This window comes from Ochotona curzoniae, unplaced genomic scaffold, assembly GCF_017591425.1.
Source record: "Ochotona curzoniae isolate NIBS_2020 unplaced genomic scaffold, NIBS_Ocur_1.0 scaffold_4953, whole genome shotgun sequence".
NCBI lineage: Eukaryota > Metazoa > Chordata > Mammalia > Lagomorpha > Ochotonidae > Ochotona > Ochotona curzoniae.
The window spans coordinates 3120361-3138857 of NW_024467127.1; positions in this window are offsets into that span (position 1 = coordinate 3120361).

Sequence of the window (18497 nt, forward strand, 5' to 3'; positions counted from 1 at the left end):
GCTTCTTATTTACATAGTGATATGCATTTACTGCCTTCCCCAAGTCACTCATTGGAGGGCAGTTACTTAGAACATGGGTCTCTCTATATAGGTCTTGTGGAAGCCAGTCAACCCTTGACTGCCATAGCCAACACTGTCACAAAAGGATTCATTTTCATTTGCCCATTCAGGTTCTGCCCAACTGTTAGCAGTCACTTGTTAGGCTCTCCTGTTACAAGTGAACCTGTCCTTGGCAGGCTCTTCTCTGTGAAAACAATACACCTGCTGGCCTCCAGTTTCCAAGCTTTGCACTCAAGCCAGCAAAAGCACGATGATGCCATAAACAACCAGATCTTGTGCAGATGCGCACCAGCTTCTGCTCCCTGTCTTGACTGTCACTGCCATTGCCAGCTCTCCTTTGTGCCCAAGACATATCCAAGTCAGAAACACACACCCACCAGGAGCTCATGGCCCTTTAGTCTGCATGTGGCTTTCCCGGAATCTCCCTTTTGTTATACTCTAGGCATCATGTTGACAAAATTTTAGATCATCCACAGTGGTCTAAGGACATGAAACTACTGCAATTTAGTCTCTCTTTGCTACTACACTCCAGAAATAGCCAGAATTTTCACTGAAGTTCTGATCTTCAAGATAAAGTTATTTAAAATGCCAGAGTCTCCTCTAACTACCCTCCTCTCCTCATCCCCTTCCCTTTTCCATTCATGTATAATTTCTATAATATGCATTAGCCATTATCAGTTCCGAGACACTTCATGTATATAAATTGTGAATGTTGTTGCACTCAATTAGACTTCCTTTTGAGTTCTACTTTTCTCCCACATGTTTGGAAGTGTCTTCTTATACATGCTTCCATATGCTGCCTTCTGGTCTGGTTCTTACCTTAGACAACATACTCCTTTTTCATTAGATCTCACTCTTGATGCTCAGTTCTATCAAGTTTTGAACGTTTCCCAGCAGTTTTGTTCAGTTTTGCTGCCCATGGTGCCAGTTTGGAACTGTGCTGTGTAAGGTGCTCCTTCAGCGATGCCCACAAGGTCACAAGATTAGTGCAGGATGCGACTGTGCAGGACATGGTCTTCAAGAGGGAGAGTGGCAGGGGAGGCCCATCACGGGCAGCCCTGTGTTTTCACAAATGTGAGAAACTGACTCATTGAAAACCTTGGAACGTGATTTTTCCACATTTTACCATGTGGTCAGGAGAGTTCACCTCAAGACTTTCTACTGCCAATGAAAGAGCTAGAATGATAAATTAAAATATAGGTAGTGGCAATCATGGTGCTATCTATCCTGGAGAAAGCCAGCTGTTCTGTTAGAAAACTGAAGACATAGAAATCTGTCTAGGAATAGGGATAAAACTGCCTTGTTTGTGCTTTTAGAGATAGAAAAGTCAATGTGACACACCAGGCGTGCTGTTTCTGTGTGATTATGGTTATTAGATAACTTTCTGTTCACATGAGGATGTGATGGGTGATAAGATGATCTTCTACAGTCCTGAGACTTTCTGCATCCATGCGGCAACTGATGAGCAGAACAATGTCTGAGCTTTGAGCATTGCAGGATCTACAAAAATATATGTATTATTGGGTACAAAGGATTCATTTGCTTGAGTTCTCCCAAAATCTTAAGTCTCCAAGATAGTGCTGCTTAGAAAAAAAAAACTTTCGTTACTTCTGAAATATAATGGAGCAAATGGGAGTGCCAAACTCCCTGAGAAGTTGTCCCCTCAAGAAGCCCTTTGTCAAGCTTTTACAACATGGATCAGGAGTGTCATACATATGGAAAAAGAGGGATCAGCAGGGCCCTTTCTGCTCAGGTCACCTGTGTCTTCATGCATTGAATGCTTAACACTCTGGTTCACTCTGCTTTCTTGCAGTTTGCCTTGTACATACTGATCTGAGCCCTAGTACAACATTGGAAGATAAGTTTTTCTGGAATATCTTCTGAGGAACAAGCTCTGATGGCTAAACCCGCTCAGATCCTTGTCCTGTTGCCCCCTTTTGCCTAAACCATGTACCCTCAGGTACAAAAATACAACCCTCTTCTCTCTCCAGGAAAGTGTCCCGTTGCCTTGGAGGCTCAGATAGCTTTGTTGACAACCCAATGCTTCTTTGTTGTTCAGCTACAGGTACGTGCTCCCTCGAGTGGAGTCTGTTGATTTGTCCCCTTTTCCTGGCTTTCCTGGCTCTTAAGCATCCAGGCATGATCCCATTCACTTATAGCCCTGTGCACACCTGCATCTTGGAGGTTCTCCCCCAACCACCTTAGTTATTCCTTGGGATCATGCATAAACTCACCCACTCTAGGCTGGCGGCTTCTGGTTGGGATCCTTCTACAGGTGCTAGAGCTCATCATGGGCTCCAAAACATGGGTAGAGAAAGTGCCTATCGGTACCATCCTCAGGTCAGGCTTCTATTTCTTCCAGAATAACTATTCTAGTCAAGCATTTCTCCTGCTGTTGTACTTTTAGATTTATTTTATGTTCATTGGAAAGTCAGATTTACAGAGAGAAGCAGAAACAGAGCAAAAGAACTTCATCCCACTGTTTCACTCCCCAAGTGGTCTCAGTGGCCCGAGTTGAGCTCTTTTGAAACCAGAATCAAGAGCTTCCACTTGGATACAGGGTCCCAAGGCTTTGAATCCTCCTCAATTGCTTTCCCAGTCCACAGGCAGGGAGCTGGAAGGGAAATGGAGCAGCCAGGATACAAAAACTGCTGCCCATATGGGATCCTAGCATATGCAAGGCGAGGGACTTCAGCCACTAGGCTCTTACGCCAGCCCCCCTCTGTTTTTGTTTTTAATGTTAGAATCCCTTGGACTATTTTGTTTGAAATCCAAGTGGTAGTATTAAAAAGCAAAAGCAGCCCTGGGGAAAACATGTATCCCTTTTTTAATATTAGGCTCAGAATTTGAGAAAAAAAAAGAACTTGCTTCGGTGTGTTAAAATTCAGTACCAAGTGTGGGGAATTGCCCCAGGTGATCTTCATTATCAGCTAAGTACAGGGTGGTGCCTGCTGGAAGGCTCCCTCCTGCCCTCACCTCCTTTACCCTTTAAAAGCTACATCATGCATGAAATAAAGCAGACATTCCTCACCGGCTTCTCTCCAGTGGAGATCCATTTGCCTCACCCTCCGTGACCTCTGGGCCTCCTGTCTGGCATGGACCGTGAGAAGCAATTATATACATGGCTATAGTCCGTAGATTTTAAGTTAATATAAACTTCAAAGGCATTTAGAAATTGGTGAAAGTGAGCATAATTCAAGACTGGATTCCGTGATGTTGATGAATGTGATTGTGTGTGCATAATAGATTTCTGTCTAGCCAACATTTTAGTAAATGTCACAGACCTCATTTGGATGGGAGCAAATAACACAAAATAAACAGTGTCTTTTGTTTGGTATTAAAGGCAAATTGCAACGTAACCCAGGGTGAACTCTAGGCCCAGCTCATATGCAATCACATAAAAATTAGGCCACACTTCCTCTGAAAATGTGTTACTTTCAATTACAAAAAGTATAATGTGTGTAAATGATCTGAACAAAGCCTTGTGAGAATTACATGATTATTTCCTTTTGTGAGTTTATGCTTTGATTTGTTGTTAATCAGTTCTTTAAAAAAAAAGAACTGTCTTCCCTCTCACGTTGTTTTATAATCAATCTTTTATAAGCACATGAAGAACATGCAATATTAGCAGCAACAATGTCTAATCAACACTTTACTTCTGCATATCCCTACTTTTGAAAGGCAAACAAAATGCAATTAAAAGATATCTGCTTTGGTTCAACAACATTCAGTTTTAGATTCTTCAAAACATTCGGTATTATACATAATATGTAAAACTGCATTAACTTCAACAACTTTTCACATTAAGTTAGCGAAATCTTTCATTACTGCTGTTCTTTAAACTTTTACAAGTGTCCTAATACAATTTGCAAATTCAGAAACTGTCTTAGAAAAGAAAAATGAGGTTTCTCATACAAGAAGTTATTCCCAATGTAATACATGAGAGTCACGGGGGTAGGTGACGGTGCGTTCTTTATCCAGACACTTTGTTTTATCTAATGCCTCCCCATCCCCAAGCACACACAACCTCTGATGTTGGTTGCTAATGGCTTTGAATTCTTCTGCAGTTCTCATTCCTTTCTAGCAGGAGTATGAGCTCTTGCTAGGCGAGCTTCTTGCACATTAGTGAGCTGAGCAGAATGGTCAGAGCAAACACTCCGTCTTCACTCAAGAGCATTTAAATAAATTGACTGATTTAGACAGGAACGGGATGATGAATTGCCCTGTGCTTGACTGTATGACAGTTGTGAAATTCAAATCACTTCCTAAACCATCAGTTTTCAGAGGGACACATAAACAGAGGCAGGCAGGGAGCAAAGAATTCAATTTCTAAGAGCTCCATGGCCTGGTGTTCATTAGACTCAATCTAATTTATCTGTTGCCCTGGGCTTGACAACTTGGTCCTTTCTGATTTTCATACATAAATGATATTTCCTGAATTCCCACTTCATGGTCCATCATTTGTCAGCTCCTAATGGGCTCTGTTCTGCTTAACTGTAGCCCATGGAGCATCATGGGCTGCAGAATACATTCAGTTGGTTTAATTTCTATAAACGCATGAAAGTAATTATCCAAGCAAGAAACACCAGAACCCAGTATGAGTGGCAACCACTTATGCATGGAACTCAGCATATCTGCACATCGGGTTCTAGCCACACCTGAGCTGGAATACTGGCCTCTTTTCCTTTCATGGAGCCACACAATGTGGGCTTTGGGACTTTGGTGGTATCTTTATGAACTAAGTCAAAAATTGACACATCATGACATTATCTCTTCCATTTGCTGTTAACTGCAAAGACTGTTTTGTTCACCTCATCTGGGTTTCTTCAGTGACGAAGAATTTGTCTACACCATCTAATCTGTCATAATGTACTAAAAGCAATTTCCACTGGCCAACTGAACTTGCCAAAGTTTTCAGAAAACCTGTATGATGAAGGCCGGAATGGAACCAACTGGATAGATCTACCATGTGCATGATCAATATAACCAGTTATGTTTAGGCTGGATGAATTTTAACAGGAGGAGGAGGAATATCAGATATAAAATGTGTATTGATTAAAGCAAAATGTGATCAGAAAATGCTGAGTTTTACATTTCTTTTTTTTAAAGATTTATTTTTTTGTTTTTATAACAAAGTCAGATATACAGAGAGAAGGAGAGACAGAGATGAAGATCTTCTGTCTGACGATTCACTTCCCAAGTGACCGCAACGACCAGAGCTGAACTGATCCAAAGCCAAAAGCCAGATGTTCCTTCCAGGTCTCCCATGCGGGTGCAGAGTCCCAAGGCACTGGGTCATCCTCGACTGCTTTCCTAGGCCACAAGCAGGGAGCTGGATGGGAAGCGGAGCTGCTAGGATTAGAACCAGCGCCCTTGTGGGATCCCAGCGCACTCAAGCGAGGACCCTAACCACTAGGCCACCACACTGGGCCCAAGTTTTACATTTCAAATTGAAATTTAGAAAGAAAATACACTACCTAAGATTATATGGCCTTGTTACCGTTTGAAAATAGGGCTTCTAAAGATGTGTTAATTTATTTTGAAGTCCATCTGGTCTGGTCCTTCACTCTTGCAATGGCAGCCACAGCCAGACATGAATCAGGGTGGCAGCAGTTACTAGTGGGGATCCAAGTATTTTGAGCCATTTCCGCTTCTTTTCCTCAGTCATCAGGAGGGAACTGGATCAGATGTGCAGCAGCCAGGATGAGAACCAGCGCCCCAACAGGATGCCAGGATCACAAGCAGCAGGTTTGTTGGTGGAACCACAGAGCAAATTTTCTCTCTGGGTCTGACCCAGCCTCAGCCTGCAGGCATTTTCCTGGTGAATCAGTGGATGGAAGCTCTCTCTCTTCCCCATTATTCCAAACTGCCTGTCATACAGGTGAAAATAAATACATTTTACAAAATAAAATATGATGCTTATTTTAAAGGGGTACTTGTGAACAGATAACTTCTCTTCCAGCCACTCTGCTGGAACATTATATTAATCAAACAAACTTATCTTTCTAAAGCTATCAGACTTTTATATTGTATTATGCCTTTCTCTCTAAAAAAATTCACTACTGATTTTCTTTTTTCCTAAATGGACTAATGCTGTTAAGCCACTTATTTTTGTTACGGCACTCCGTTCTTGTTAGATGGTTATATTAAATGCTTGCTCTTAGATTCAGTACCTGAAGCTCGCTCCAAACGTTTACTTTCATAGAAAAGAAATTTGCAGCTGAGTAAGTCAAAACAGTTTCTTTCATATTAACTAGAGAAGAAAAACAGCAGCTAGAATATGGAAATTCTTCTCTCTCAAACCTTGTGGATTTAATCATTCACAATGAGTTCTCATTTTTGGAATTTAAAGATAAAATTAAAAGATCACACATCGAACTTGGCTGGATCACACAAGATACAGAATATGTACTTATGGATATGGGTACAGAAATTTTAATTTAACATGGAAGACTGATAACAGCTTCAAGACCTTCATAAAACTATTTGTGTTATAAGAAAGATCCTGGCTACTTTCCCTCTGAGTCTTGACTGAATATAAATGATGGTGTTCCAGTATGAGTGTGCAATGGAGGGGTTCCAGACCACGAGTAAGGCTGCATGAACACAACCACAGCCAGGACACATAAGGAATCAACTCCTCCAAGCCTCCTTCGTCTCTCTCCCCTTGAAGGCATCCATTGCTCCTCTGTTGAGTTGCTGATAGTCACTGATCTGTTTCCTACAATTATAAACTTTTTCCTTTATTTCTGTTTTCTTTTTTAGATTTATTTATTACTATTTGGAATGACAGATCTAAAAAGAGAAGGGGACACAGAATGAAAAATCTTTTATTCGTTGGTTCACTCCCCAGGTGTCTATAGCAGCCAGAACTCAGCAGATCTGTAACCAGGAGTCAGGAGCTTCTTGAAGGTGCAGGGTCCCAAGGCTTTGAACCATCCTCTACTGCTTTCCATGCCACAAGCATGGAGCTGGATGGGAAGTGGAGGAGCCAGGACACGAACCAGTGCCCATGTTGGGTCCCTGAGTGTGCAAGCAAAGGATGTAGCCACAGAACAATCATAATAGGCCCTATCACTTTATCTTTTCAAGAATATCCCATAAAGGGTTTCGCAGAAGGAGTCTTTAAATCTCAGTTTATTTCATTCTGTGTGATATATTAAATGTAATTCCAGATTGCTGTGGAGCACAAGTCATCCCCCATTACTTCCAAACCATGTTCCAACACACGGGTTCATCAGCTGATTTTATCCATTTAGCTATCAAAAGACAATGTATTTCCAGTTTCTGCTGTCTTGAAGCAAATGTCTACAAATATTCAGGTGTGGATTTCTCCAGATCAAGTTTATACCTGTTTTTTTTTTCTTTACTTCAAAGGCCGCCTTTACAGGCAGTGAAGGAAAGATGGAAAAAGAGGTCTGCCGTCCACTGGTTCCCTCTCCAAATGGCTTCAATATCTATATCTAAGCTGATCCAAAGTTGGGATCAAGGAAACGCCTCTGAGTCTCCCATACGGGTGCAGGGGCCAAGGACTTTGTTCCAATCTCTGTGCTATTACAAATACATATCCACATTTGCTTTAATGCTCCTTGTGATCCTTAGCACACTACAGAGATAGAAATGAGTATTGCAACATGCTATATGGGTTCTAAAATTTAAAAAATATATTAGTTATGGACTAAACTAACTCTAAAGATAGAGACATCCACCTTTTCTACTGTCTAGACCAAAAAACATCTGATGGATGCCATCTTAGAATTTCTGGCAGTTTTAGCTGAACAGTTTGAAGATTTCAGGCACAGGGATAGTTTCACATAATGAGTAGTAACAGAATTGCTCATTGGATTTAGTCCTCAGGATAGTAAATATCTAAGGAACAGCTGGAGGTAGATTATACAACTTACAGAAAAAACTAACGGCCACAGACATTTATAAGAGAATACATAGGAGGGCTCAGCATGGCAGTCTAGCAGCTAAAGTCCTTATCTGGCACATGCCAGGATATTATATGCAACTTGTTCTGGCTGCCATGCTTCCCATCCAGCTCCCTGCCTGTGGCCTGGGAAAGCAGTGGAGGATGGTCCAAAGCCTTGGGACCCCTCACCAGCATAGCATAGGAGACTCGGAAGAAGCTCCTGGCTCAGCTCCGGTCATTGCAATTATTTAGGGAGTGAACTGGTGAATGGAAAATCTTCCTATCTCGACTCCTCTTCGCATATCTGATTTTCAAAAGAAAGAGAGAGAGAGAGAACCTGGGAAGCAAATGTCTTGGGACCACTACCTGAGACCAGCAGTGGATAGATTCATCGGGTGTTCACGCTGTCATGGACTCTTCGAGGCATGCTGATTTACAAGAGAGAAGTCATTTTGGGGTCACAGTTCTGAAGACGTAAGTCTAGGTGTCTCATCCAGTGATGATCTTCCTGCTCAGAGTCCCCAGACAGCTGAAGCATCATACAGCAGGAGACTGATTACAGTTTAGCTCCTGTCTGTAAATTTGCCTTAAAATCAAGCAAACAATTAAATCTTAAATAATAATAGAATATAAACTTGAAAGCAAAGAACTCCTGACACATAACTTCTCATTGTAATTAATTTGGTGTGAGGAGGCCAGGAGAAAGCGAGTTGTATATTATATCCCCAAGTGCTATATGATACACCACATATATCAGAGTATATACTATAAAATAGATTGCTATAAAAGTAGGGCTCTTACTGAAAAGTATGTGTGTGTGTCTGCATGTGCATGATTCCTGAAATAATTTGGTGCTGCTTTCTGAATAAAAAATGACTCTTGAATCTCAGTAATTTACCAAGTTCAGATCCTCAAGAAAATTGAGCAAACTGGTCACATAATATCTGTATGTAAATCCACGTCAAAAGAACACAACTTGTGAAGTGCAACAAATAGGAATGTCAAGGTTTAGTAAGCTAGCTCCTTAAAGTTGAATACATTACTCCCTGGAGGTTCATTTTAAATTCTATTGGAATTCAGTGTAATTCATTAAATGCTGTTTTAAGAGCAGGTGCTGGAAATGCGGCATAGCCATTAAGCAAATCATTTAATATTTTGGTTCCAGTCCTAGATGCTCCAACCCAGCTTCCTATTAACGTGCTTAGGAAATCACACATCTTCCTCATTAAAAAACAAACTAACAAACAAAAACGACACACACACACACACTTTACGAAGTGAAAAGAAAATGCAAAGCAGAAGCACAAATTATCCAGATTAACGTGGTGCCGTCTTCCATGAAGAAGCAACTAATACAGAATGGTCATAGAGCACTCAAACTCAAACTGACTCAAGAAGAAACAGCTAATCTAAACACTGCACAAGATGTAAAAAGATTTCATTACCAGTAACATGAAAATGCCAGAAACAGAAGACTTCACTAGTGAATTCTACCAAAAATATGATGAGCAAGTTATACTGTTTCCTCCTGAAAATGTTCTTAAAATAATAGAAGAGGGAAAAGTCATTCCTTGAGGTTATTGTTACATGGATATTGGAACAAACAAAAGCTTCACAAGATAGAATGGTTGACTAGCATATAATTATAAACATCTTCAACAGAGTACAGAAAACTGCATCCAGAAAGAACAAAAGTACTGCACAATGACAATGCAATAACACCATTTCAGTTTCCCTTATAGTCACAGGCCTAATGCATCGTTATAATGTTCAACAAGTTAAAAGGTGAAAGGTCGTGTTCTTTTTCAAAGAGTTACTTAAAGATCTTCTGTCCTCTGATTCACTCCCCAAGTGGCCACAGTCGCCCAAGCTGAACGATCTGAAGCCAGGAGCTTCTTCTGAGTCTTCCACTTGTGCGCAGGGTCCCAGGGTTTTGGGCTGTCCTCTGTTATTTTCTCAGGCCACAGGTAGGGAGCTGGAAGGGACGTAGAGCAGTTGGGATATGAACAAGTGCCCATATGAGTCCTGGTGATGAAAAGCCAAGATTTACCCACTGTGCCATGCCAATTGGTACATTTTGTCAATTGTACTGATTTTCTCAAATGTGCTGATTTTCTCAAATATAACTGATTCCTAGTTTCCACACATCTTCTTCAGAGGAAAAAATGCGTATGGGTTAAATCAGGTCAAACATTTTGAAGTTTACTTAATGGACGTGTAGGTGTTTGTCCTGTAGCTTGTGCTATGAGAACTTGAAACAAATGTACGCTTTACAATTTCATTACTGAGTGTTCTACAGGTGTTGAGGAATGTTTACTTTGCAGTGTTTTCCATGTGCTCACTTGCTTGTTGATCTTCTGACTCCCCTGTGTGTACTGAGTGTGAGGATGTTAAATGGTTACCTGTATTTCTTCCAATGCTTTCAGTTTTTAATTCGTACCATTTGGATCTTTTTACTCCCTACCTGAGGGTTTACATTTCTGTTGTCTTCCTCATGGCTTGTCGCTTTTTATTACTATAAAATACGTGTTTCTTCCTCTTACAATCTTGTTTACAATCTACTTTGTATAACATTATTTTAGAAAACTCCATTTATACAGTTTTCTACCAAATAAAAATTTCAACTTTTTATTTTAATGAATTTGTGTCAGTGCGAATTTTATTTTGTAGCCACCATGCAGTTGAATCACAGTTTTTATTATTAAAGTCTCTTTTATTCATTCGTTTAATTAATAGGTAGCTTATTTTTAATTAATTAGTTAATTTTTTAATAACATTGTATTAGGTGACACAGTTTTATAGGTACTGGGATTCCCACCACCCCTCCCAAAACCCTCCCCCCATGGTGGATTCCTCCACCTTGTTGCGTGACCACAGTTCAAGTTCAGTTGAGATTCCTTCATTGCAAGCATATTCCAAGCATAGAGACCAGCATCTTATTGTCCAGATAAGTTCAATGGCTTTTTGGGGAGACCTTCTCTGGTCGGAAGGTAGAGCCAACAGGTTAAAAACCCAATCAATCAAAAGCCCCAACATATCATTGGCAATAATATACAATGTTATGGTACTAATTGATGTTATATTGAGTAAACAATCTATTAAAAATAATGCAAGTTCTTAACCGCATCCTGTGACTACTCCATTGACATTTCAGCAATTGAGGTGTATAACAGTTTACTGATCATTTTAATTTTACTTATTTATATATATTTGCTTTGCTTTCTTTCTAGCCTACTTTCCTTAAAAAAAAAAAAAAGAAAAAATGCTAGTGGGACTGAAACGGAGATTTTTAAAAAATGTTTTATTTTATTATTGCTTTATGATGCAGTTCCATAGGCACTGGGATTTCCCCCTCTGCCTTCTGCTGTTCTCTCTTCCCAACGGATTTCTCCTATGTTGCTACATTAGTATAGCCCCTCATAAACAGTAATAATTCCATCATTCTGGTATTTAAGAGTACCCTGACGCTGTAAATATGGACAATTGCAGAGTTCAGCATACTACTGTCAAAATAGATTCTGTAGTTTCAGTAAGAGTTATGCTTCGGGCCCGACGGCGTGGCCTAGCGGCTAAAGTCCTCGCCTTGAACGCGCCCGGGATCCCATATGGGTGCTGGTTCTAATACCTGGCAGCTCCACTTCCCATCCAGCTCCCTGCCTGTGGCCTGGGAAAGCAGTCTAGGACAGCCCAAGGCTTTGGGACCCTGCACCCGCGTGGGAGACCCAGAAGAGGCTCCTGGCTTCAGATCGGCATAGCATCGGCCGTTGCAGTCACTTGGGAAGTGAATCATCAGACAGAAGATCTTCATCTCTGTCTCTCCTCCTCTCTGCATATCTGACTTTGTAATAAAAATAAATAAATCTTAAAAAAAAGAGTTATGTTTCCTTTGGAAGTAGATATGCATACTCCATTGTATCTTCACATCTGGATATGATTACAGAGTTACTATATATTCCCTTAGTTGAAAAGACATGAAAGAATCGATACCTAAATAAAAATAGAAAATTTATGACAACATGACGTGAAATAACATGGTACTGAAATACCAATACGTTACTGAAGAAATGAAAAAGAAAATTAAAAACCTGTTGTAGTAAACATTGCTACTGTAGAACCTGCATACCATTGAAGAAATTAATAAGGAAAAAATAAAACCTTTTTGGAAGGAACGTAAAGATAAACAAAAATATTCAACCCCTGGATTTTGTTCAGTGCTGTTATTTCCTGTGTAAAATATCACTTAGAATATTTGAACTCCTGCATATGCTTCTTGTTGTTAAGAGCCTTTATAACAAGTTTTTCAAATTATTTACCCCCATTTACTTAATGTCTTTCTCAGTTAAGTTTGAATCTTATAAAGCCTTTTTGCTTCCTTTGCAAGAAAGGCATCCGTAGTATTCATTTTGTCCCTGTGTCTTCTTTCACTCTTGGTCTTTGCTATTCTGGTTAGCACAGAGTACTTCCTTAGGGTCAGTTTCTAAACTCTTTTGCCCACTGCTCTACTGGTAGATTTTATTATCTTTGGAACTCAATTCATTTTCAGTCACTTGTGTCACTTCCATCAGTTTCCATTGTCCTTGCTGATGATTCACTACTTTCTTCCCCTTGTGATCAAGTTCTGTGGCTGCACCATTGCCTGCATTGCTTTTCTCCTACTTTAAGGTTGAACAGTGCCCAGGCTAAAGGAACCAGTAACTGTCCTAAACCTTTGGGTTGTCAGCGATGATGATGTTCATGGAACCCATTGGCTGTTACGTCTGAAAGTCAGCCAGACCTATTTTGAGTGAAAACAGTGAAATGCCAAGTCAGTAAAATATTTCCTGTGGGAACAGTGCAATGTATGGAGCCGGAACTGAGTTCTCTCCTGGCACAGGTCTTGCACAGGTTGCTGTAGTTCCATCACCCTCCACAGCTTTTCCTCAGTACACAAAATCACACCCAACGTTATAGTGGTAGAGGTCTAGGCCTGTTGGCCATCAGGTCTGGAGGCCCCCAACATCTATTTTCATTGGAACCCATAGGATATCAAGTTGGTATTTTTTCCCCCTGTGGTACAGTGCAGTGCTTTGAGCCAGACATGGGTTCTCTCCCAGCTTAGGGTATGTGGAGCTCACTTTTGTTTCTCCAGCCACAAACCACCTTCCCAGCCTTTTCCTCAGTGTAGAAAACGGTACCTGATGAGGCACTGGTGGATGTCTGGGCCTGCGGATGGTTAGGTCTCAAGATCACCTTGTCCTGTCTTGGGTAGAACAGGTAGGATGACACAAGTTGGCACTGTTTTTCATGCGGGACCAGTGAAATGTGTCAAGCCAGAAATTTGCTTGCTCCTATCTCAGCATACACATAGCTTGCTATTGTCCCTCCAGCCCCATAGCTTTTTCCACATTACTGAAGATGGCACCTAACATGGTACCAATGGGGATCTAACATGAAATCCACGTTGTTCCTGCACCTCCTGCTTGGGTTCTGCAATTCTGCCACCCTGCTCATGGTCAATTCAAGCAAATCAACAGGACAGACAGTTCTGTGCCCTAGGAACATCAATTTTCTCCGAACAAAATGAAGAACTCAGATAAATAGGAGAGTTAAGACATGTATTTTCTCTTTTTCCCTGAGTTTATGTTACAAAAATTCATATTAAAGCACATGATTACAAAATGTGTGTTGAGATATTTAAGTACTTTGCCCACTCAGAAATGTCCGGAGCTAAGAAAATCCAAATTGAGGAGCCAGAGGTTTGTTCTAGGTCTCTCTCATGGTTGCAGGGTCCCAAGGTTCCAGGCCATCCTCTACTGCTTTCCCAGGCCGGAAGCAGGGAGCTGGATGGGAAGTGCATAAGCTGAAGCTAGGACCGGCACATGAATGGCATCCCGGCACTAGCAAGGTGAGGATTTAGCCATTGAACCATTGCAGCAGGCCCAAATTTCTCATTTTTTATTGTTATATTCGCATTTTGTTGTGTTTAATTTTTTCTGTCATTCTATAGGTCTTCTCTAATAAAATACCATCACAGCTCTCTTCAATTCTGCATTTCACTTTGATCTCTTTTATACTTTCTCTGTCTTCATCAAATACAATGTTTCTAGACACTTTAGTGTTATTGTTCCATCATTATCTCAGTCTACCAATGGTATCTTAGGAAGAATTTCTTAATTTTGATTTTCTAATATTGTTTCATTTTTTTGAAACCATAGTTTTTTTTTTCTGTTCTGTTACATTTTTACTAAATGTCAAACACTCTGTTTTGTCCTTTGGCTAATTAGAGAAAAATAGAAAATTTCTCAAATAATATTTTAAATTAATGAAAATATTTGGGATTGTAATTAATTGGATTTAATGCTTGTAAAGAGAAATTAGGATGGTGAATTTCGGTTAGTTTCTAAGAATGAGCCCTGTGGCCAGCATCATGACGTAATAGGTACAGCTACTATCATAATAGGTTCCAGCATCCCACATGGGTGGTAGGTTGAGTCTTGGATGCTCCAGTTTTTATGCAACACCCTGCCAATGTGCCTGCAAAGCAGCCAAGGATGGCCCAAGTGCTTGGGGCCTTGCACTGAAGTGGAAAACCTGAAAGAAGCTCCTGGCTTCAGACTGACCTAACTTCAAGTATTGTGTCCATTTAGGGAAATAATGAGCAGGTGGAATCTCTCTCTCTCTCTCTTTACCATCCTTTTGTAATTCTGACTTGCTTTTAAAAGCTGTATGCACCTTTGTGAATACCTTTCTTGGATATCCTATTTGTAATATTTTCTTTTTTAACTATTAGGAATAATTGCTATTCTTTCTGCTGAGGTTTTCTATCTATTCATGTGGTACTCACCCCAGCCTCACTTTTACACCCATAGGCAGGCACTGATTACAATTTGGCAGAGTAGTGACACCTTCACCACTTTAGAGACAACTGAGGAGTCTACACAGATCAATCCAATCTGGTATTTTTTCCAGACTGCTTAAACCATCCTGGTCTTGCTCAGATCCTGTCTCCTCAGCTGTAACCTGGGTCTAGGCTGTGTGTTTCAAGTCCTTTCATTCAGAAATGCATGATTCATTCCCATTGCTGAACCAGGGAAATTGTGGGATCTCCATTTTTTTTTTCCTGCCTCTCAGACATTATTTTCACATAGTATAAAACCTGGACAGTTAGTGATTTATCGGCTGGGCCTGGATCAGTTTTTCTTACAGGGGAGTAAATTCACCTCATATTTCTCCATTGTGGCTGAAAATAGAAGTGCTTCAATTCCTCAATGATTGTCTTCCCCAGTACTTTACACGCTTTCACATCACTGCTCCTCTGGGGTCTGACTGGTATAAATTTTGGACCAATTTCCAGCATCTACTAAAGGATTGCTCCTTCTGGTCCATCAACCTTTGTGACTCAGTAGCTTGCATGATGCCTCTGATTTGCCTGCAGTAATTCTCAGTCGAATGGATATTGGATGATTATCATAACACTATTCATTATCCTATATTGTCTGTTTGTTTTACTTCAGTTGCCTTTGTATGCTTATGCCGCTCCAAGGAGTTCAATGAACCAATCATAACCTCTGTGGTGAAGAAACACCTGCTCTACTAGGTGGAAAGCCAACGAAAAAGTAACGATTTGAGTGAGATTTCAGGAGTATGGCCATGATAGCTAACAGGCAGCTGAAGCTACACGAGGCAAGAGCAAGTCTCCAAGTCACGAGAACTCAGTAGTTCTTTCTTATGCATGGATCTTATTTTCCTGGCTATGTTGCAGAGAAGTGTCATTATGCACAGATATGTACTGAATCTGAAATTATTTGATAGTATTTGAAAGATCAGGCTCTCATTCTGAAGATTTTAAGGCCAAAAGAGGTGATTTTTGATATCATTATGTATTGCGAAGAAGCAGAATTATGCCCAGGAGCAACTTTTCTATCTAAGGTGAACGCTGATTTTAAAATTAGAAATGCTGATTTGATAGAGATGAAAACATAATACTTCTTACTGAGCATTTAAGCAGAGGAAGCTTTCCCTTTGAGTAGACTTGCTGGTATGTCGGAGTGGTGTGTGTGTGTGTGTGTGTGTGTGTGTGTGTGTGTGTGTGTGTGTTGTGAAGGTGATGAGGTTTATTCTCCTTGTGCATTGACTGAAAATACATGGACAATTGGTTTGAGTTCATCAGTACAATTAATTATTTGCTCCAGCAGCACAGCTTGCCAGTATGACCAGAACAAATGCTTGATTATTTACCTAGGAGCAGGAATCTTGCGCTGCTCTTTTTGTAATAAAACTGAAGTAAAGTTTTCCTTTAGATAAAGAAACTGTTCTATGTTAATGGTGAGTTTTACGTGTAAGGATGCTTCTCAAATATGTCTTCCCAACTTTAAAAGATTGTGAAATAGGTAAACATATATGTACATGTGTCCTCACAGGTAAACTATTAAATGGAGATTAGTGTGCTGAGAAGTAAAGCCTTGCTGCAGTATACACCTCTCCCCTAGATGACAGCAGGACTGCCAAGAAAACAGTCACGTGCATTTTGACAGCAGAATATTAGATTCTTCTACTATTTACTATGCTAAAATGCAATGATACACTTAAGCAGCAACAGAAGGAGTTAAGACTGCTAGTGCATTAGAGATTTAAAATAATATTGGGAAAAATATTGGTGTGGATTAGGGAAGTGGAAGAGGGAATTCCTGTGCCTATTAACAATATGATAGATAAATAAGTAAATAAATAAATAAATAAATTAGCATATATATTTATGAAATACAATATATAAAATTATTTTTAAAATGTTAGCTTTCTTTATCTCATTCAGATTGTCTTAAATAAGCCTTTACCATAAAACATAGGTAACACAGATAATTGAACAGGTTGTCCCTGGAACTGGACCAAGCCAAGGTCCATCTTCTCATGAATAGTCTGTAGCATGACCATGGAAATAGAGTTGTGAAAACAATCAACAACGCACAAACTTGGGAGGGCCAGGACGAAATTCAAGGATATAGATGCTTTGAAGCTGAACTCATACCTCACTCTTGCTTCACTCTCCAAACCCCATGTGGTTTTCCTGGAGCCAAAATAATTCCAATTGGCTGTGTGTTCTTTGCATCATAGGCCTCCATAGCCATAAGGGCTGTACAACCAGCAGCTGCTTGGTCACAATAGCCCAGAATCCTGCAGCCTCAGAATTCTGCAAGAGCCATGGTAGCAGACAGACTCCTCTGACTGGTGCAGGAAGGTGGTGAGTGGCCCAAGCTCTGTTCTCTGTGGCTTTTTACCCCACAGGCCCTGGCAGAGAGGCTGTTCAGAAGATGGATCATGAGTGTATGAGGCTGGGGATCCCTTGAGTGTGGTATTCAGCAGGTCAGAATCGGCTAAAAATGTAGTGAACCCTAGGACTATTAAAACTCTTATTAATGTATCTGAACTTTTTAGCAAGTAGCCAAATTAAATACAGTTCTCCATTAGAGATGGTGTTTAGAATTATATTTATAATGTAGAATAGCCAAATGAAGCTAGTATCAGCATGATTCACATCATGCGTATGTGAATATGCATGTAATATATAATCTCTCAATCATTTTTGCTTAGTAGCATACAGTGTCATTAAATAAGGTCAACATATTATAAAATAGGCAACTTTCTTTTATTCTTCCTATTTAATTTTTTTTATCCTTTAACATATGTTCAAATCCATCTAGTCCATTTATTTTAATTATTATGTGTGTTTTTAGAGGCAATTGTTTGGTCTTGTCTTTCATGAACTAGGTCAGTGTCTACTTTACAATGAAAGGAGGACTCCCAAGAAAACTGTTAAAATATCTTGACATTAAAATACTGTACATCCCTCCATTGTCTATACCTACAATGCTTTGATACACTAAAGTAGCAGAATATTGGACTTGTAATATTATGGGGGGAACAGTAGATGGGGTGGGGAGGGAGAAATGGAAAACCTCTGTGCCTGTAAAAGTATTTCATTAAAAATAAACACGTATATTTATATGTACTAAAATTAGATGAATATACAAAATCAAAACAGAAAAGCAAATAAAATGCATAATCGATGTTACAAAAAGTTACAATCATTCTTTGTTATTGAAATAACTTCTATGTAATCAATTCTCTATAATTCATTCCAATCTATTGGTGAACTTACCTATTTTTAAAACTACTGTAATGGATTCATTTCCTCATCAGTGCTCTAATGGTTCAACCCTAATTTGCTGTAACCTGGTTGCTAGGCAGGCTTTAGGCTAAGGCTGAGCAGGCCCCTGACTGAGGTCAGCATGGGCATCACATTCAGAATCCGGGCACCACCTGCAAAGACACTGAGGAGAAAACATGTTATAATCAAATCCTGGTTACTCACATGTTGCCCTGGGGTGATCGTGGAATGCATGCCAGGCCTGACGGTTCTGCTTGGATTCTAATGGTGAGAGCAAGGCAGTTCATACCATAAACCTCCAATGGAGAATCCTCTGTGCCTGGCTTGGCTGAGTCATTTTTAATGGACAGAAACTCATAAATGCACTGACCTATAGAT